This window comes from Petaurus breviceps, unplaced genomic scaffold (genome assembly GCF_028583685.1).
Source record: "Petaurus breviceps papuanus isolate PSGF00001 unplaced genomic scaffold, PetGlider_PUasm1.0 379, whole genome shotgun sequence".
Classification (NCBI taxonomy): domain Eukaryota; kingdom Metazoa; phylum Chordata; class Mammalia; order Diprotodontia; family Petauridae; genus Petaurus; species Petaurus breviceps.
Genome location: NW_027186303.1, coordinates 1,247,996 through 1,269,303, shown reverse-complemented (window position 1 = coordinate 1,269,303; position 21,308 = coordinate 1,247,996). Strand labels below are relative to the sequence as shown.

The window sequence follows — 21,308 nt, the reverse complement described above, 5'->3', positions numbered from 1 at the left end:
ATATATATATATATATATATATATATATATATATATATATATATATTTCTATTCCCTTCAATTACTGAGAAAAATTTCATAAGTTACAATTACTGGGGGTGGCTAGGTGGCACAGTGAATAGAGCACCGGCCCTGGAGTCAGGAGTATCTGAGTTCAAATCCGGCCTCAGACACTTAACACAAAAACTAGCCATGTGGTCTTGGGCAAGTCACTTAACCCCAATTGCCCTTCAAAAAGCAAAAAAGAAAAAAAATAAGTTACAATTATTGTTTTTCCACGTAGGAATGTTAATAGTTCAACTTTGATAAGTTCCGTATGATTTCTTTTCCTTGTTTACCTTCTCATGCTTCTCTTGCTTCTTGTATCTGAATGTCAAATTTTCTATTCAACTCTGGTTTTTTTCAGGAAAAATGCTTGAAAGTCCTCTATTCCACTGAATGACCATATTTTCCCCTGAAACATGATACTCAGTTTTGCTGGGTAGGTGACTCTTGGTTTTAATCCCAGCTCCTTTGCCCTCTGGAATATCATATTCCAAGCCCTTCGATCCCTCAGTGTAGAAGCTGCCAGATCCTGGGTTATCCTGGTTGTGTTTTCACAATATTCAAATTGTTTCTTCCTGGCTGCTTGTAATAGTCTCTCCTTAATCTGGGAATTCTGGAACCTGGCTATAATATTCCTAGGAGTTTTCTTTTTGGGATCTTTTTCAGGAGGTGATCAGTGGATTCTTTCAACCTCTATTTTGCCCTCTGGTTCTAAAACATCAGGGCAGTTTTCTTTGAGAACTTGCTGGAGGATGATTTCTAGGTTCTTACTTTGATCATGGCTTTCAGGTAGTTCAATAAGTTTTAAATTCTCTCTCCTGGATCTATTTTCCAGGTCAGTGGTTTTTCCCATGAGATATTTTACATTGCCTTCCATTCTTTCATTTGTTTGGATCTGTTTAACAGCATCTTGATTTCTCATAAAGTCATTAGCTTCCATTTGCTCCAATCTAATTTTGAAGCAATGATTCTCCTCATTGAGCTTTTGAGATTCTTTTTCCATCTGGCAAATTCGGCTTTTTAAGGCATTCTTCTCCTTCTCATTGCCTTTTTGAGCCTCTTTTACCATTTGAGTTAGTCTATTTTTTTTAAGGTGTGATTTTCCTCAGTCGGGCTGTTGACTCTTATTTAGTCATTTTCTTGCATCATTCTCATTTTTCTTCCCAATTTTTCCTCCACTTCTCTTATCTGCTTCTTAAGGTCCTCTATGGCGTGTAACCAGCTCGCATTTTCCTTTGAAGCTTTTGGTGCAGGAGTTCTGACTTCACTGTCTTCCTCCTGTTCCATGCTTTGCTCCTTTTTGTCCCCAAAATAGGAGTGTAATGTTGGAATCTTCTGTCTGCTTTGTTCCCTTTGCCTGGTCATGTCTCCCCTCAGTCACTTGACCCCTGGGCTTTTTGCCACAATAGGACTCTGCCACCAGACAGGGGAGCTTTCATCCCAAACGCTGGAGTTTTCTCAGCTGCTGGAGGTATTAGATGGGTGCCCTTTCCACACCCTGGAAAGCTGGACATATACCCCAGGACCTCCACCCTGGACTGCAATCCAGATCCAAGCATGTTAAAGCAAGAGTGATTACCCCTCAGACTGGTGCTTGGTCCCCCTACACTCTGCAGGCCAGGAGCTGAAGCTGCCACCTGGAGCTGGCTGATTGTGGGGAAGGGGGGGGGTGGTTCTCAGCAGCTTCTTACCCTGGGGGCAAAAGCTACCCACTCCCACTTACTGGGTCCCAAAGTCCAGACTGTGCTGACCTCTCACTTTGTCCTTCAAATCTATGTGTTGATAAATCTGGAAACAGCCACAGCTGCTGCTGATCTGGAGTCCCTCCAGGTGGCGGCTGGTCAGGCCCACCCTGGGGCTAAAGCCTAGGAGTGGGGCTGGGCTCAGCTCCCAGAGTGCTGCACTGGCAGCTTGCTGCTGGCCTGCCAGGCTGTCCTCAGCCGGAGGTTAGCTTCTCTGTGTCATTTTGTGGGTTCTACAGCTCCACAGTTTGTTTAGAGTCCCCTTTTTACATGAATTGGGGAAGGTGGAAGCTGGAGCTGAGGGGAGGTCGTGTTTCTCCTCCAACATCTTGACTCCACCCCCGAAATTTATATCTTTTTGATACCTTTCCTTGGTTCGCATTTTAAGACAGGACCAGACCTGTGATTTCATTGACAGAAGGCGTTCTTGGAGGGGAAACTCTAACAAAATAGATTGGTACCAACTCTGCAATTTAGGATTTAGGAGATTTGCCTATGGAACCAAGAGGCAATTAGAAAATAACTGAGGCAGTGAGTAGAGCACTGGCCTTGGAGTCAGGAGGACCTGAGTTCAAATCCAGCCTCAGACACTTAACACAAAAACTAACCGTGTGACTTTGCACAAGTCGCTTAACCCCAATTGCCCTCCAAAAAGCAAAAAAAAAAAAAAAGAACTGAGGGGTTAAGTAAATTGCCCAGAGGGGCAAATAGGCAATATGGAACCCATGCCATTCTGGAAAAATATGTATATATTATGTCACACTATCCAAATGGCTTCTAATCTTAATTCTTTAATTTAATTCTTCAATAGTAAATTTCTGTCATATGAGCATATGAGTCCCCCTGTCAAGAAGCTGTAAGACGCAGGGAGTCAGGAAGACCTGGTGGCAAGATGATGCAGTGGATAGAATCCCAAACATGGAGTCAGGAGGTCCTGAGTTCAAATCCAGCCTTGGACAGTTTACTGGCTGTGTCACCCTGGGCAAGTCACTTAACCTCTGTTTGCCTCAGTGTTTTTTTCTATAAAATGAGATGGAGAAGGAAGTGGCAAATCACTCCAGTATCTCTGCTAAGAAAACTCCAAATGGGACCACGAAGAGTTGGACATGACTGAACAACTTCCTGACTCCAAATCCAGCAATCTATTCACTGCCTTGATGACTCCATTTTGTTTGATGTTAAAATGCTTTAGTGATGCTTTCCCCCCCTTTTTTATATCTGTCTCTTCCCATTGACTCCCCCTGCCCCTTCCTCTCCCTGTACCAAATTAAGTCTGAAAGCTTCCAGTAACTAAGAAGCTTTTTCTTACATGAAGCCTTGATTTACTTCAGCAGCCTCCCCCCATTGACCCTAGTTCCATCCTTTGGCACCAAGTAGAACAAGCATGTCCCTCTTCCAGGGGGCATACTGAAGTCAATTTTCATGGCCCTCCTTAAAGCTTCTCTTCTCTTGACCTTTTCCTTTAGTATTTTATTGATGCTTATCTTTATAACTGCCATTTCCCCCAAACCATTCTTCACTGACAAAATGACAGACTAATCATGTCTAAGAGAGTATGCCTTATTCCACACCTGCAGCCCACCACCTCCTAGCTAGAGGAGAGATATAAATTTCATCAACAGTCATCTGGAGTCAAAACTAATCATCATGTTGATCTGAGAAGCTATTAGAAGGTAGGGACTGTTCCAGTTTTGTGGCTTCATCCCCCATCAGCCTAGAATAGGGTTTGGCATAGGTGCTTCATGATTGTTTTCAATTCATCAATATTTTTCCAGCATTGGTTTCCTATACAATATTGTGGTCATGTCTTGCTCATGTTTTCATCACTCTGTGTCACCTCCCAAGTGGTTTTGGCATGCCCTGATCCTTCTCTTCCCCAAATCTCCAGAAAACTTTGCCCTTCTTCAATTTCCTTCCCTTGAGGCTCTGCTAATCCCTATTTAATCCTTCAATAGTGGGTGCTAAATCCAAACAACTTTGAAATGACTCATTAAAGCTGTTTCATGTTTCTATAATGAAGAAATATTTATTAGCCCTCAATATAATAAAATAAAATGATTAATCCTTCTTCTCCGTTAATCACAGGCTTCCTTTCTTTTGAGTCCTCAATATAATTCAAATCTGTTACTATGAATGAGAGAGAGGAAAGGAGAAGACATTTTTCTCTCCTCTTTAAGGACTGGGCCTGGCAGCATTACAAAAATCGTCAAGTTGCTTCTTGGAAATTGTCAATCAGTTCTGTACACTTATTCACCCACAGAGGGGATAAGGAAACATTTTTAAAGATGGCTTTTGTAACATTTCAATCATCTTTAATGAGCTCCTTAACTGTGTACCTCTCTGTGGAGAAGGCGAAATATCCATTTTTGGCAGGTATTTCCTGGACCATTTATAACATCTATATGTGAGGAGCTCAAAATCTTGATGTTTCTGACTTCATCAGACCTGAGTTCACAATTTGGTTCTGCCACTTATCTCTCTTCCTCTTTCTGGGCCTTAGCTTCTTGCCTTGTAAAAATTAAGGGGTTGGACTTGGTGATTTCTAAGGTCTTCATCAAGTCCAAATCCTATGATCTAGTATACATCTTTATCTATCTTGTTTGATCGCTTATCATTACAATCAGATGTAGCACTCTCTTGGGGCTTGCTCCTCCAAGTCTAACTCATACTGGCTTGTTGGGTCTCCAAAAAGATAATATTCTCTGGTTCTAGAAATAAACCTGGAGGTAACTAGTGCTAACACTTTAGCTCATGAGTCTCCACTGGTGTACCTTTCATTAACAATCAACCAATAGACAACAGACTAAGGCAGCTAGGTGGCAACTCCAAATGGGATCACAAAGAGTCAGTCTCTCTCTCTCTCTCTCTCTCTCTCTCTCTCTCTCTCTCTTGGAGTTGAGAGGCATAGCCTTTCCAGCTTGCCAATTCTTCTCAGAAGGGAGCTAGGTTTCCTTAATGGGTGACTCCACTTTACCTAATGGTGATAATTTTGTTAGTCTTCCCAGATTCTTATTGGGTCTTATGCAAAATGAGTTGCTTCTGTACCCTGTGGCAAGCTCATAGTCTCTGCCAGGATATTCATTTAGAATTGAGTTCTTCAAAGCCACATAATCCCTCCCAAAGTGTGAAATGGTTCCTTTATGCCTGAAGGACCTTTGGTTACTTTTGGTTATCTGTTTTTCCCCCTTTGGACATCAACCTTTACTGTTGTTTGTCCTTCATTCTGGCAGAGGACCATAACATCAGGAAGGGGATGTCATGACTTGCAAGTGAACTGGATTTAAGCGAGGGAGGGATATTCAAGGTCAGCAGTCTCACTTTCTCCTCCAGAGTCATCTGGGTCCAGTGGTGAGATATAGATCAAGAAAACTGGAGATGGCCCAGGATGTGCCCTCTTTAAGCTAAGGTCCTTCCAAGGTCTCAGTGTGACTAAGGCAACACCCATTCAGTGACCAAGGTTAGGTAAGAAATGTCTACCTTTGCTAAGTCTAACTGGAGCATACCTTTTCATAGATAATAATCATAAAATTATAGATTCTGAGCTAGAAGGAAACAAATTCAAACCTTGCATTTTATAGATGAAAAAAATATGAGGCCCATTCTGCAAAGTGATTTGCCATGGTCACAGAGATAGTAAATGGAATTATAAACCAAATCATTTGATTCCAAATACAGTACACTTTCCAAACCACTTTGCTATTATGTCCAGGAGGCTTCATCAAGTGAACAAAACAGAACCCCATTATCAAATGCTTCCCAGCGACTTGTTATATACTGTGCAGCAATGGAGCACAGTGAAAAGAACAACGGACTTTTGTACCATTTCCAGAAGCACAAGCATAGTCAGAGCCCTAAGACCAACAGCCTTCAGCATGACAAAGTAACCTCAACCCAAGCAAAGAATTTCAGAGTGTTCTAGTAATAGGGAAATATGAATAAATTCTTTGTTAAAGATCTCTCTCTCTTTCTCTCTCTCTCTCTCTCTCTCTCTCTCTCTCTCTCTCTCTCTGATCATTAGGCTCCTTCAGTTATGGAACCACAAGCATAAAACTCAAATTATTATGTCAAGGGGGAAAGGGGAGGGTATAAGCATTTCTATAGTGCCTACTATGTGCCAGGTACTAGGCTAAGTACCCAAGATACAAAAAGAAGCAAAAGACAATCCTTGACCTCAGGGAGCTCACAGTCTAATGGAGGAGACAAGAAGTAAACAAATATGTTTAAACAAATTATATAAAGGAAAAATAGGAAATAATTAAGAGAAAGATTATTGTTGGTTTTCAATCCCATTGAACTCTTCACTACCCCATTTGGGGTTTTCTCAGCAAAGATACTGGAGTGGTTTGCCATTTCCTTCTCCAGATAGAATGATGGGTGCTGTTTCAAATTGTTGCAGGAGTGGTTCTGGGCTTAAGAGAGGGAAAGCACTAGGTTTAAGAAGGGTTAGAGAAGGCTTCCTGAAGAAGATGGGATTTTAGTCCGAACTGAAAGGAAGCCAGAGAAGGAAACAGGTGGAGATGAGGAAGGAGAGCATCCTGGCAAGGGGGAAAGCCAGAGAAAATGCCTGGAGCAGAGAGATGGAGTGTCTTGTTCATGAAACAGCCAGGAAGCTGGTGTCACCGGATCAAAGAGTTCGTGTCAGGTGTCAGAAGACTGGAAAGGTAGAGATGAGACCTGTTAGGCTTTGAACATCAGAGGACTTTGTATTGATCCTGGAGACTATAATGAGCTTCTGGAGTTTACCAAGGGGGTAAGGGTGACACGGTCAGACACCAACTTTAGGAAAATTAACTTGGTGGTCGACTAGAGGTTGGATCTAAGTGGGGAGAGGTTTGAGGCAGGCAGACCCACCAGTATGGTCCAGGTGTGAGGTGATGAGGGCCTGGACCAGACCAGGTGGGGCCAGTGTCAGAGGAAAGAAGGGAGCCTGGCAGATTATGAAAAGAGGAAGCTACAAGAGTCATGCCTTGGTTCTAACCCTGAGGGAAAGGGAGGCACTGTGCTAAGTGCTTTACAGATAATATCTTATTTGATCCCCACAACAACTCAGTGGGTTATTTGCTGTTATCATCCCCAGGAAACTGAGGCAGACAGAAGTTAAATGACTTGCCCAGAGTCACACAGCTATTAAGTGTCTGTGGCTGAATTTGAACTTAGATCTTCCTGGCTCCAGCCCCAGAACTCTCTCCATTGTTCCTCTACCCAGCTGCCTTGGGGTGGGAGGGGAGGGAAGTGAGGGAGTTTCATGTGGACCACATGTAAGATAAAACAAGAATGATGAAAAATAAGAAAACAATGCCAGGAGTTGGAAATGGGAACTCATGGGTGAAGGTGGGATAAGAAACAAAGCTGGTCTGTAGAAAGCAAATCACATAAGTGATGCAGACCAAGAATGCCCAGGTCTTCCCAGTGGCTGTGCTGTCACCAACAGCCTCTAACATGTTCAGCATAGTCCCTGGCACGTAGTAGGCAGCTTCTAAGTGTTTGCTTATTGACTTAACTGTTGATGCTCAACAGACCAATACAGTTTAGTTTGTACATTATCCAAAATGCCTGAAGCACTTTTGTCACCCTTCCCAGCAGCTAGGTGGCACAGTGGATAGAGCACAGGCTCTGGAGTCTAAAGAACCTGAGTTCAAATCTAGCCTCAGACACTTACTAGCTATGTGACCCTGGGCAAGTCAATTCACTTTGTCTCAAATGAGTCAGAGAAGGAAATGGCAAACTACTCCAATATCTTTACCAAGAAAAGCACAAATGGAGTCACAAAGAGTTGGACACAATTGAAGACAACAACCACCCCGCCTAGCGAGCGCTTTACTACTAAAATCCCAATTTGTGGATAAGAAAAGGCAGAGGAAATACACTAGGGTGATAATAACAGACAGAGTGTAAACTCCTCAAGGGCGTTTCTTCTACTTTTCTGGTAACCCCCGCTTTTCCCAAAGTGCCTGGTACATAGTAGGCATTTAATAAATGTTTATTGACTTGAGACTCCAGCAAATGGTCACAGAGGCCAGCAAAGATAGTAAATCAGATCAGTCATAGTGCCCAACTTTTCAGCTGAGAATAGCAAGAAGGCAGATAATGGCCCGCCCACAGGACATGGCTGATTCTGGAGCATTCGGAATGATGAGATACCCTGGTCACTCGGGTCACAGCATCATAGGACCACAGACATAAAACTGGAAAGGACCTGGGAGGTCATCTAGTCTAATTCATTCATGTTGTGTTCGCCTTCACACATATTCATTCATGTTGTGTTCGCCTTCACACATACCACCTGTGTGCATGTCTACATAAATGTTCCTTGTTTCCATGTGTTCTCTACATGTGTGCCCCCCCCACTAACCAGTAGGAGGTAGCCCATTTGGACATAGGTGGCTCACACTTCCTATCACTGTATTTGCTATGTTATTTAATTAAATGTTTTAAAAAATGTGTCCTGCACCAGTAAAACAGATTAACCATTGGCTAATTTGATTTTTAAAACTAAAGAAGAAAACCCAATTACCAGTAACAAAAATGAAAAGGATGAATCCACCACCAATGAAGAGGAAATGAAGGCAATTATTAGGAGCTATTTTGCCCAATTATATGCCAATAAATTTTAACAATCTAAGTGAAATGGATGAATAGTTACAAAAATATAAATTGCCCAGATTAGCAGAAGAGGAAATAGAATACTTAAATAACCCTATCTTCGAAAAAGAAATTGAACAAGCCACAAATGAGTTCCCTAAGAAAAAATCCCTAGGACCAGATGAATTCATAAGTGAATTCTACTAAACATTGAAAGAAAAACTGATTCCGATACTATATAAACTATTTGGAAAAACAGGCCAAAAAGGAATTTTACCAAATATCTTTTATGATGCAAATATGGTGTTAATACCTAAAACAGGAAGAGCAAAAACTGAGAAAGAAAACTATAGACCAATTTCCCTAATGAATATTGATGCTAAAATTTTAAATAAAACACTAGCAAGGAAATTATAGCAATATATCACAAAGATTATATACCATGACCAAGTTGGATTGATACAAGAAATACAGAGCTGGCTCAATATTAGGAAACTACCAATAACAAAAACAAAAAAATCATATGGTTATCTCAATAGATTATAGAAAAACTTTTGATAAAATACAATGTTCATTCCTATTAAAGAGACTAGAAAGCATAGAAATAGAGCTTTCCTTAAAACAATAAGTAGTATCTATCTAAAACCAGTAAGCATGATCTGTTATGGGGATAAGCTAGAAGTCTTCCCAATAAGATCAGGTGTGAAGCAAGGATGCCCAATACCACCATTATTATTCAATACTGTACTAGAAATAATAAGAGAAGAAAAATAAATTGAAGGAAATAGGATAGGCAATAAGGAAACAAAACTATCATTCTTTGAAGATATGATGTTAGACTTAGAGAATCCTAGAAATCTAGTTGAAATAATTTAAAACTTCAGCAAAGTTTCAAGATATAAAATAAACCCACAAAAATCATCATTATTTCTATATACTACCAACAAAACCCAGAAGGAAGAGATAGAAATAGAAATTCCATTTGAAATAACTGTAGATGGGGCGGCCAGGTAGCACAGCGAGTAAGAGCACTGGCTCCAGTGTTGAGAAGACCTGGAGATCGAATCCTGGGCTCAGACACTTAGCACCCACCCAGAAACACCTGGCCATGTAACCTTGAGCAAGTTACTTAACCCCGATTGCTTTAAAAAAAAAATAAAATAAAATAACTGTAGACAATATAAAATATTTGAGAGTCAACTTGCTGAGATAAACCCAGGAACTCTATGAACACAATTACAAAACATTTTTCACACAAATAAAGTCATATCTAAACAATTAGAGACATATTAATTGATCATGAGTAGGCCAAGAGAATATAATTAAAATGACAATTTCTAGAGGTAGAAAAAAATAACAAAATTCATCTGGAAGAACAAAAGGTCAAGAATGTCAAGGGAATCAATGAAAAAAATAAAGGAAGGTTGCCTAACGCTACCAGATCTCAAACTGTATTACAAAGCAGTATCATCAAAACAATCTGGTACTGGCTAAGGAATAAAGTGGTGGATCAGTGGAATAGAACAGGTACACAAAACACAGTAGTCACAGTAACCTATTATTTAATAAACCCAAAGTTCTAAGCTTTTAATACAAGAACTCACTATTTGAACAAAACTGCTTGGAAAACTGGAAAGCAATTTGACAGATACTAGGTATAGACCAACACCTCACACCATCTACCAAGATAAGGTCAAAATGGGTACACGATTTAGACATAAAAGGTCAATAAGTAAATTAGGGGAGCATGGGATATTTTACCTATCAGATATATGAATAAAGAAAGAATTTATGATGAAAGAAGAGATAAAGAGCATTATGGAATGTGAAATGGATAATTCTAATGACATTAAATGTAAAAGTTCTTATACAAATAAAACCAATGCAACCAAAATTTAAAAAGCCAAAAAGTGTGGGGATAAAAATTTACAGCAAGTTTCTCTAATATAGGCCTCATTTCTCAAATATATAGAGAATTGAGAATATGTCATTTCCCAACTGATAAATGGTCACAGGATATGAAAAGACAAATTTTTAGATGAAGTTCCATATGAAAAAATGGTCTAAATCACTCTTGATTAGAGAAATGCAAATTAAGATACCTCTCAAGTACTACGTCATACCTATTAGATTGGTTAATATGACAGAAAAGGAATAACAAATGTTGGAGGGGTGGGAATTGCTCATAAAAAAAAAAAGAATGTTAAAATTGTTTTTACATGTAATTGGAATATTATACATATATATACATATATACCTACATATCTATCCATATGGATGTATCTATATCTATGTAAATGTGTCTTACAAACTGGGCCACCAAGGGTCAAGCTTGTCAGAGGATAATCCATTTACACTCCCCAGGAATTTGATTGCCTAATTTTAAACCTACAGGCCAGATTATCTCCCTTCCCCACCCTTCTTTACTTCTTATTCTGAGAACTCTAATCAAATCAACACTAGCATAGCCTTGGGGGAAAAAGGTATTTATTGACAACCTTATTGCTCCACTCCCTCCTTAATGGCTTTTCAGACCATAGCTCCCTTCCCTAGGCACCAAGGCCCTAGTGTTGTTTTTAGAGCCTGCAGTGGATAGAGATCTGGGCTTATAGTCAGGAAGACTTAAGTTCAAATCGGGCCTTAGACACTTAGTAGTTTTGTGACTCTGATTAAGTCACTTAACCATTGTTGGTCTCAGTTTCCTCAACTGTAAAATGGGGATAATAATAGAACCTACTTTCCAGGGTTTTTATGAGGATCAGATGAAATAATATTTATAAATGCTTATTCTCTCTTTCCTCCCTCTCTCTTTCCATTAGAATGTAAAAGCTCTTTGAGGATGGGGCCTTATACCCCTTTCATATTTGTATCCCCAGCACTCAGCACAATGTCTGGTCCATAATGATTTCTTTTTTTTTTTTTTTAATAAGCAATTGGGGTTAAGTAACTTGCTCAAGTTTACATGGCCAGGTGTTTCTGGGTGGGTGCTAAGTGTCTGAGCCCAGATTCGATCCCCAGGTCATCCCAACACTGGGGCCGGTGCTCTTACTCGCTGTGCTACCTGGCCACCCCCATAATAATTTCTTAAGAAATTCTTTTTCATTTATTCATTTTGGTTGATTGGTAAAAGGAAACTCATGAAGTGGGGACCTGTGGACTCAAGGCCACATAGGTCCTTGGGTACGACCTTTTGACTGAATCCAAGTTTTACAGAACAAATCCTTTTATTAAGGAGATATGTTCTCTAAAGTTTGGATTCAATCAAAGGGCTGCACTTGAGGACCTAGAGGGCTATATGTGGCCCTGAGACCACAGGTTCCCACCCCTGTATTAAAACATCGGATCTGTAAGTATTTATAATGTTGTGCAGAGATTCACTGAGGGCCTGGCTGTCTGGAGTGTAGACTCAAATCAGACAGCCCCAGGCAGGGACAGAGCCAAAGTATTTAAAGACAAAAACCACAAAATAATGATCAGATCCATATGCAAGCAAGAAGTTACAAAAGCAGAAGAATACATTTGGTTAATACTCAGTTTAGAACCTTATATGGAATATAGTTAAGTTTCAATTTCCCAGAACAAGATGGTGACTATACCTTGGGAGATTTCCAAGAGATATGCCTGGGACCAAGACTTTACATCCGTGAAGAAGGGAGCACAAGATGGTAGGAACTGAGACAAGATGGAGGGTGACTCTGGGATGGGTACAACATTACAAGCACTGGTTTTGTATGATCTGAATCTCTAACAAGCCTCAGGTTTTGGGCACTTTCTGGGGGCCCACATATGACAGTTACAGATAAATGGTGGATTGGCCAGGAAAACCCCTAGAGTCCTTGCTGTTTCTTGCCTAATTTCACCTCTCCTATTCTGTTCTTTTCCCCAGTTAAAGGAAGGTCCCTCTCCTAAGTTTATTATTCCAGGAAAAGGTTAAGCCCAGTCTCCTCAGTAAAGTTCTTTCTTATCATCTCAACCCAAGCAGTAACTCTGGGAATTCCAGCTGCATTTATAGCCACTACATCATTTTTCATTCAATTGTTTTCTGATTGTATCACTAGAATTACTTCCCTCTGCCAGACAAAGTCAAGGACTGCCTTCAACAGTCAGTCAATCAGTCAACAAGTCAATAAGCACTATGTTCAGTGCTGGAGAAGAAAGGCAAAAATCAGGCCCTGCCCACAAGGAACTTATATTCTAATTGGGGGAAAACTTGTAAATAACTTAGGTACTTACAAAGATACTACCAGGGTGGGTGGGAAGGCACTAGCCTTCTTTCTCCTACAATGCCTAACACAACAGTAAGCTCTAAATAAAGAATGAAAGGGGGTTGGAAAAAGAGAAATATCCTTAGGTGACTCCCAGATCTGTATTTCTAGCCCTGACTTCTCTTCTGAATTCCAGACTTTCACTTTCAATTGTCCACAGGACATGCACCAAACAAAATGTGCTGACCAATCCTTCCTTTTGACTTTGCTAAATCTGAGGTGTTAACCTACCCCTAATCATTGACTCTCCTGCCTTCTAAAGCTAGGTGAGGACAGCTTTGACCCTTCCTCTCTTTGCCTCTCTTAGACAGTCTGTCCCCTCCCCACCTCTTCTCCCTCCCTCTACATCTGTATAGGCTCTTAATGTTACCTCTGTGGGAATGTTTCAATAGGATCCTAATTGTTCCCATTCTTCTATCTTACCTGCCCTTCAACCTCTGGCATAATACTCTTCATAGGTGAACTGGAAGTCACAGAACCCAATTTTGATTTTCCAAACTTTGTGACCTTGGTTCAGTCAATTTACCTCTTGGCCTCTGTTTCCTCATCTGTAATATGAAAGGATAGAACTAGCTGGCTTTAAATCTCCTTCTAGTTCTACATCTATGATCCAATTGATGGAACCCTAATAAAGCTGCCCCAACTTCCTTATGGGCCCCATTGAGCAGCAGGCATGTCTTTATTTAACCACATAATCTGGCTTTAACCACACCACAGGCCCCCAGATTTGATACAGCCACTGCCTCCAGATCCAAATCACATATTTGAACAGGTATGTTCTTATACTTAACCACAGTCCCATCATCCATTTAGCCCAAGACAGAACCACAATCCCTAACTATCCATCTTGACCAGACAGGACCATAAGAGCTAGGTAACTGGATGATGGAATGACCAGGATGTTTGATCACCAAATTATATAAGGGACCCCCTCCCCTATTACCTAATCCCTCAACAAATCCATCCTTCCTTTATAATATTGACAATTTCTATTGTGTAATCAGCATCTTTGCCCTATAAAACTCCCATCTTGCTTTCTCTGAAGTTGTTGGTTCCTCCTAGAATTTAGCCCTTTTTATTAGGGATGTCAATCTCAATAAGTGCCTGTATTTGGATTAGAGGTGGTCTGACTCTGAATTCTTTGAGACATGCAGCCACAACACACCATGAAACTGCAACACTATGACTTCTCTAGGCCTCAGTTTCTTCATCTGTAAAATTAGATAGTCAGACTGGCTGATATCTAAGTTTCCTTTTTTCTATGTTCCTATGATCTTACAAAAGGTTGAATGTGGTAGTTAAGAATATAGGACTTGGAGTCTGGAAAATTTTGTTCAGTCATTTTTCAGTCACGTTTGACTGCATGACCCCATTTGGGTTTTTTTTGTTTTGTTTTGTTTTTGGCAAAGATACTGGAGTGGTTTGTCATTTCCCTCTCTAGCTAATTTTTACAGATGAGGAAACTGAGGCAAACAGGGTGAAATGACTTACGCAGGGTCACACAGATAGGAAGTGTCCAGAGGCTGGATATGGACTCAGCTCTTCCTGACTCCAGGCCTAGTGCACTATCCACAGAGCCTTAGTCAGGAAGACATTATATGTGAATCCTCAGATCCTTGTTAAACATGTAACACATGTCTCAATATCTCTCACCTCTCCCATATGTAAAATGGGGATGATCATAGCACTTATCAATTGAGTGACAAAAAATTGTAAGAACAAGTTTGGCCCCAAAGCAGAGATATAAGAAGAAACAATTCCCTACTCCTTTGCAGAGGTGAGGGTTCACCTGGCACTTAAGACTCTTTGCGCTCTGTTACCACCTACCATTCCAGCTTTATTTCTTATCCTTTTCCTCCATGTATCCCATATTCCAGTTCAATGGGACTCCTTGGGCTTCCACAACCATGACCTAAGTTTCCTGACTCCAGGCCTCTCTTTAGGTCTCCAAAGCCCTTCCTCCTCTTTCCCAGTAGAGTTCCTATTTCCCCTTTAAAATCCATGTCAAATGCCTCTTTTTCCCTGAAGCCTTCACTAAGTCTCTATCCCTAAGGAAATGGGGTGCAAAAGGAACAGCCTGGGAAGGGTTTTTTACAATTCGTTTAAACAATGTGCACATTAAGAAGACAGCAGCAAAAACATTTTCTTTGTTTCCTTATCCCTTTCTGGCTTCTTTTACTTTTGTACTTTTCTTTCTTTTTTTTTGTTATCATGGCTGTTATTATATTGCATGATCAATGATGTGGACATTCCCCCTCAAATCTGCTACATATCCCCATGGGTAAGTCATTTAACCTCTTCCAGAGGGGAACCTGCAGCCTTATGGCCATGTATGGACCTATAGGTCCTCAAAAGTAGCCATGTGACTGAATCCAAACTTCACATAACAAATACCCTTAATAAAACAATTTGTTCTGTAAAGCTTAGACTTAGTCAAAAGACTGAATCCAAGGATGCAGAGGCCCACATGGAGGTTCCAGGTTCCCCACTCCTGTATTAGACCCTCAGTTTCCTCATCTATAACGTGGAAATAATAATACTTATACTACCTGTTTCAGAGGGATGTTATGAGAAAAGCACTTTTCAAACCTTAAAGTTCTATAAAATAGAATTATTAGGGATGTTCTAAAGTCTTTGGACATAGTTTCCAGTCACTGAACTCCTGTTACTATTTGAGAGCTTTATTTGAGGACTGGATTCAAGACTCACCTCCTCTTAGATTCATCTGTTAACAATTTGCTTAGACTTCATTTGTAAATGAAGAAAAACTGTTTAATTAGATTAGGAAAAACCCAGTAATTTTAAGCATCAGAGATAGGTAGCAAAAAAAACCATAGCGGGTACCATAACATACCAAGGTCAAAATTCTCCACACTTGGCACCAGGGCTGCTGGGAGAGAAGTGAAACAAACAGCTCCTGCCCTTAGCAAACTCACATTCAATCTGGGTAGACAACGTGGGCATATAGCCAAGATAAATACAAGATCATGGGGGAGGGCACAAGGAACTAGGGTTTCATATAGAAAATGGAGCACCATTGGAGCAATGGAAGAAACTAGAGGTTCTAACATGATCACAAGTAAGTTTCTTGAGGGCAGGGATCATTTAGTTTAGGGATTTGGAGTTTCTTTGTTTTTTGTGGGTTTTTTTGGTCTTTGCATCCCCAGTGCTCAAGTCAACAAATACTTTGTAAGTACCTTCTAGTACTAGGAAAGGTACTAAACACAGAGGGTACATTTTAATTAGGGTGACAATATACAAACTGTTTAATGTCTACAAGATCTGTCTATCCATCTCTATTCTATCTATCTGTGTGTAGACAGGTAAATAATGGATGGATGGATAGATAGTCAAATAGACAGAGATAGAAAAATAGATGGATGGATGGATGGATAGATAGATGGTAAATGGGAAGTAATCCCCAAAGGAAAGACAAGCATTAAGGGAAGTACAAAAGGCTTCTTGTAGAAGGTTGGACGTGAGCTGAGGCTTGGGAGGCCAGGAAAGCCTGGAGGCAGAGATGAAAGTACATTCCATTCTTAGCATGGAGAGCAACCATCAAAAAGACATGGAGTCAGGAGATGGAACTTCACATCCATGGAACAGCAAGAAGGTCAGAGCTTCTAGACTGTAGAGTTGGGGGGGTAGGTGGGGAAGCAGGGGAAGTAAGAGAAGCAGAAAGATGGGAAGGGGACAGGTGGAGAAGAGCTTTCAAAGTCAAACAGACAAAGGGAAATGATTAACAACCACTGACATTTTTAAGTTTAATCTTCATTATTAACATTCTCTTCATCACTTTCTTAAGTCTAGACAATCAACAAAACAATCCATAAAACCTTGATTTGCAGCATTTGCCTCTTTTCCAAAGTAGAAATGCTCACCCTGAAAAAAGAACAATCGACCAGAGTCCTTGGGGCTGGCTGCAGCACATCCTTATTAACAAGAGATGTTTCATTTGATCCTGGGGGTAACAGGGAGCCACTGGAGTTTATGGAGGTATGACATGATCAGCCCTGCTTGTTAGGACAATCACTTTGGTGGCTGAGTGGAGGATGGGTTGGAAAGAGGAAAAGACCTGAAGGGGAACAAAAAGACTATATTGCAGTTGCCCAGGCCCGAGGTGAGGGACCTGCACCAGGGTTAGCCAGAAGAAAGAAAGAGGTATGCCCATGAGGGATGTTGTGAGGGTATAACTGACAGATTGGATATAGGGGGAGAAGGAGGAGTTAAGAGAGAGTGAGGAACAGGACACCAGTCTAGGTGACTGAGATGCTGGTGCCTTGATAAAAATATGAAAGTTCAAAAGAGGGGAAGGTTTGGATGAGAGCAGTTTAAGATGTTTGTGGGACATGCAATTCATGATGTCCTCTATGCAGTTAGAAATGTGAGACCAGAGGTCAGGACAAACTGATCTAAGCATCATCTACAGGGAGGCGACCGTTGAATCCATGGAAGCTGGATAGAGACAGGATAGAGGGACAATGGAGATACCCATGGTTATGTGGCATGACCTGGGTGAAGATTCAGCAAAGAAGACAGAGAAGAAGAGGTCAGGCATGTAGGAAGAGAGTCTGGGGAGAGCAGGGCTGGGAAAAAAACATAGAAGAGGGAAGTATCAAGAAGGGGGAAATCATGAGGTCAAAGGCTTAAGCGGGATCAAGAAAAATGAGGATTAGATTTGGCAAATAATAGAGGAAGAAATTCAAGAATATTCAGAAGGACTAAGTTGCATCAATTGGTACAATGTATTTGTAACATATCAGAGATAGGATAAAAATGTTTATTTCATGGTATTTGCCTTAATTATTTTTATTCAAAGTGTATTTGCACAAATGGCAGAAATTATTGTAAATTACAGTAAAATTATTTTTTATTTTAAAATTCTTCTGTTAATTAACAGCCTGATCCTTCTAGTGATTTAAAAGATCATTGGTAACAATGTAGCTGTAGCAACCAGCATAGCACTAAACACTGAGGGTACATTTTAATTAGGGTGACAATATACAAACTGCTTGATGCCTGTAAGATCTATCTATCCATTTCTCTATAATAATTATAATACAATATCCATTTCTCTTTAAAATTACTATAATAAATGCTCATTGATTGATTGCTATTCAGAGAAAATAAAATACTAGCACAGTTGAGTCGATGGATCAATCAATCAAGAAAACATTTTTCATTGTTCTTACAACATATCCAGCCCATGGTTAATTAGATTAGACAAAACAAAACAAAAAAACCCTGTGCCTGCCCTCAAGGAGCTTACATTCCAAGTTTTGGGAGAAGACAAAATGTACACAATTAGGCATATGGGACACATAAAAAACCACATGCAAAAACAGGCCCTAGGTAATTTTGGATGGGAAGGTTGGGGGAAATCAGGAAAGATCCCAGAAGGAGGTAATGTTAGGGCTGAGTCTTGAAGGAAGACTGGAGGGGCCAGGTTGTGAAGAGCTTTACATAAAAGTTACTTCATTCATGTTTGTTGAATTGAAATATTTATGAAAAGACTCCATTAACAGCAGCCATGGTTTTCACCAGCCTGTTTGCAAGTGAACAGGGCAGATGCAAGACTCTTAACAAATTAATGTTGAGATTTTGTTATCATTTGGTTCACTCCTAGTATTTGAAAACAGCTGACAAATGACCACATGCAAAAAAAACCAAAAACCAGGAAATGAAAAAAGGTTGACCAACTTTCCAAAAATAAAGCCTGAGGAAGCTTTTCTGATTTCAAGTGGAGGAAAAATCCAACCAAATACCCTTGTGTTGGGAAGGCAAAGATGTCCTCTGTGCTAAATGGGGCCTTCTTCTTTTCTTCATTTCTTCTATAATATATAATAAATCCTGTAAGGCCTAAACGGATGGTGGTCAACTAAAAAAATCCTCCATAATGAGTGGAAAGAGGAATGGCCTCAGAGTCAGGATAAGCTCTAATTCTTTTTACCTCTTGGTGACTGTGTGACCTGGGACAACGTGACTTCTCAGGCGCCTAAGGAACTCTTTAAGATCTAAATAATGGATTTATAGTGGGTATGATCATAGAATCAAGTTGCCAGGCCCTTTAGAGGTCCAAGCTCCTCATTTTACTGATGTAGAACCTGAGGCTCTCAGATAAAACGACCTGCCCAAATTTATGCAGGTAGTAAGTATCAGAGAAGGAATTTTAAATTGGGTCCTCCAACTCGAAAGCCAATCAATACTCTTTCAACTTATAATTTTGCCTCCCTAGTTGCTTAATATATGCTTGTAGAATGAAATTGAACAGAAATTAATCAGTGGGAGTGGGGTGGGAGGGGGAGTGTCTATACTTGAATCAGTGGGGGAAGTATCTGTCTATACTTAGAGCTCCATATTCTGATGAAATCAAGGTCCTAAACAAAGTTCACATTTGTATAACACTTTGAGGTTTACAAAGTACTCCCTTCACTGTAGCTCTGGAAGGTAAGTACTATTTTTATCCCCATTTTACAGATGAAAAAACAGAGGCACAGTTAATTATCATCCTTTGTAGGTTACCACATAGCTAATAAAGTGCTAAACCCAGGAATTCCACTTGAATACTTCAAGGATTCCATAGCGTTGAGTTCTTTGACTCTGCCATCCTCTCCGCTGTGAATGTTGCTTCATTGGTCACTGAAAAAAATCAAGGCCACTCAGGGAGAGCTTCCTCTTCTTCCCTCTTCCTCCTCTAATCATTCAGATCCCTTCTACAACTATCTCCTCCATTGTCCCTGTCTCACATGAAGGGTGGCCAAGGCAAACCTCTCTATCCGATCCTCTTCTTCTGCAGGTTGCCTCCCTCTATCTTCAGTCTCTCCCTTTCTGATGGTTACTTCCCCACTGCCTACAAACCTACCTGTGTCTCCCTCATCCCTCCCAAACCTTCACTTCATCTATCTTTCCTCACTAGCTATTTGTCCTATCTCTCTCTCCCCTTTCTTTCCTCTCATTTCTTAACTCTTTGCAGCCTGGAGTCTGAACCCCACCATTCAGCTGAAAAACATCTTTCCAAAGTTACCAATGAATCACTAATTCTCCTAGCTTTTTCTCAATAGTCAGCCTTCTTGGTCTCTCTGAAGTTTTTGGCATTGCTGATAGGGTTTCTTTCTTCTCTCTAGGTTTTTATGACATTGCCCTATGTCTCAAAGACATCTTAAACATGTCCAAAACAGAACTCATCTTCCTCCCAAACCCTTCCCCCTTTCCTAACTTCTCTATTATCTAGACCAGAAACCAAAATGTCATCCTCAACTTCTTACTATCTCATGCCTCTCCATAAGGAAGGAACCCAAGGCCTGTGGATTTTACCTTTGTACCTCCTCTCAAATATACTCCCTTCTCTCCTCTGACACTATCCCAACCCTGGTGCAGGCCCTTGTTACCTCACTCTGCAATCCAGGTATAGTGGCCATCCAGAACAAGAGATCCCCATGTCTCAACTTGGGACATTTTCACTGGTGGGTAATTCTCTCCCTTCTTATCTCTACTTATGGGCCTCCAGAGACTTCCCTGGCTTTCTTCAAGTCTCAGTTAAACTTCTTCCTTCTACAGGAAGCCTTTCCCGATCCTCCTTAATTCTAGGGCTGTCCCTCTGGTAATTATCTCCAATTTAACCTTTATCCCTATATCATGTTTGTACAATTGCTGACATGCTGCCTCCCCCATTAGACTTTGAGTTTCTCTTTTGCCTTTATTTGCCTCTTTTGCATCCAAAGAGCCTGGTAAATAGTTGGTGCTTAATAAATGCACTGACTGACAGACTAGTTGCTGGAGCTATGGAGACAAAGACAAAATCGTCCCTTTCCTCCAGTTGCTTCCATTTCAAAGGATAGGAGAAAGTATTTACATTTAGGTTTATATAAGACACATGGGTCCTGGGGGCAGAAGTGGATAGAGTGCCCAGCCTAGAATCAGGAAGACTCAGTTCCTGAACTCAAATGTGGCCTAGCTGTGTGACCCTGGGCAAGTCACTTCACCCTGTTTGCCTCAGTTTCCTCATCTGTAAAATGAACTGGAGAAGAAAATGGCAAACCACTCCAGTATCTTTGCCAAGAAAACCCCAAATGGGGTCACAAAAGGTTGGACGTGGCTGAACAAGATGACACATATGGGAAGGTCAGGACCCAAAGTGACAAGTTCAAGTAATTCAGAGGCAAGTGAGGAAGGGCGGAGAGAATGTGTTGAATGCTGAATTTGGAGTCAGGGCAAAATGACTTCAATTCTCTCCTCTGGCCCTTACTACTGGACAAATCACTTCTAGTCTCGTCCTTGTGTGTGGTAACAACTGACTTTGAAGCTTTTGAAAAAAGTGACATTATCTCATTTGAGTCTTGAAATAAGAAGGTAGACATCTTAACGATCTGCAAACATGAGGCGTCTTCTATGTGGTGGGCACGGTGAAAGCCTACTGGTCAAATGCACCATCATAGACACATTCAGAATAAATATAAACTATAGTCAACGTGTAGCTAGAGAGTTGGTCTTGCAGGGCTCAGGTCCATGTGAGGATACTCTCTGTAAGGGAAGGACTTGGGTCACAAATGCACCGGCAGAGGGTGTCTACATGCCAGACAAGGTAATTTCTAGCTAAGGGGAGGAGGCACTTAGGAAAGGTCTTGTGCAGAAAGTGAGGAAGGCAGGGATTCTAAGAAACAGAAACGAGCCAGGC

At 40.7% G+C, this 21,308-nt stretch overlaps 1 protein-coding gene across 1 annotated transcript in view; it reads right to left on the bottom strand.

Moving 5' to 3' along the window:
* The window catches only part of TXNRD1 (thioredoxin reductase 1), a 164,689-nt gene that overhangs the window by 142,699 nt on the left and 682 nt on the right, over nucleotides 1-21,308 (bottom strand). The window lies entirely within an intron of this gene.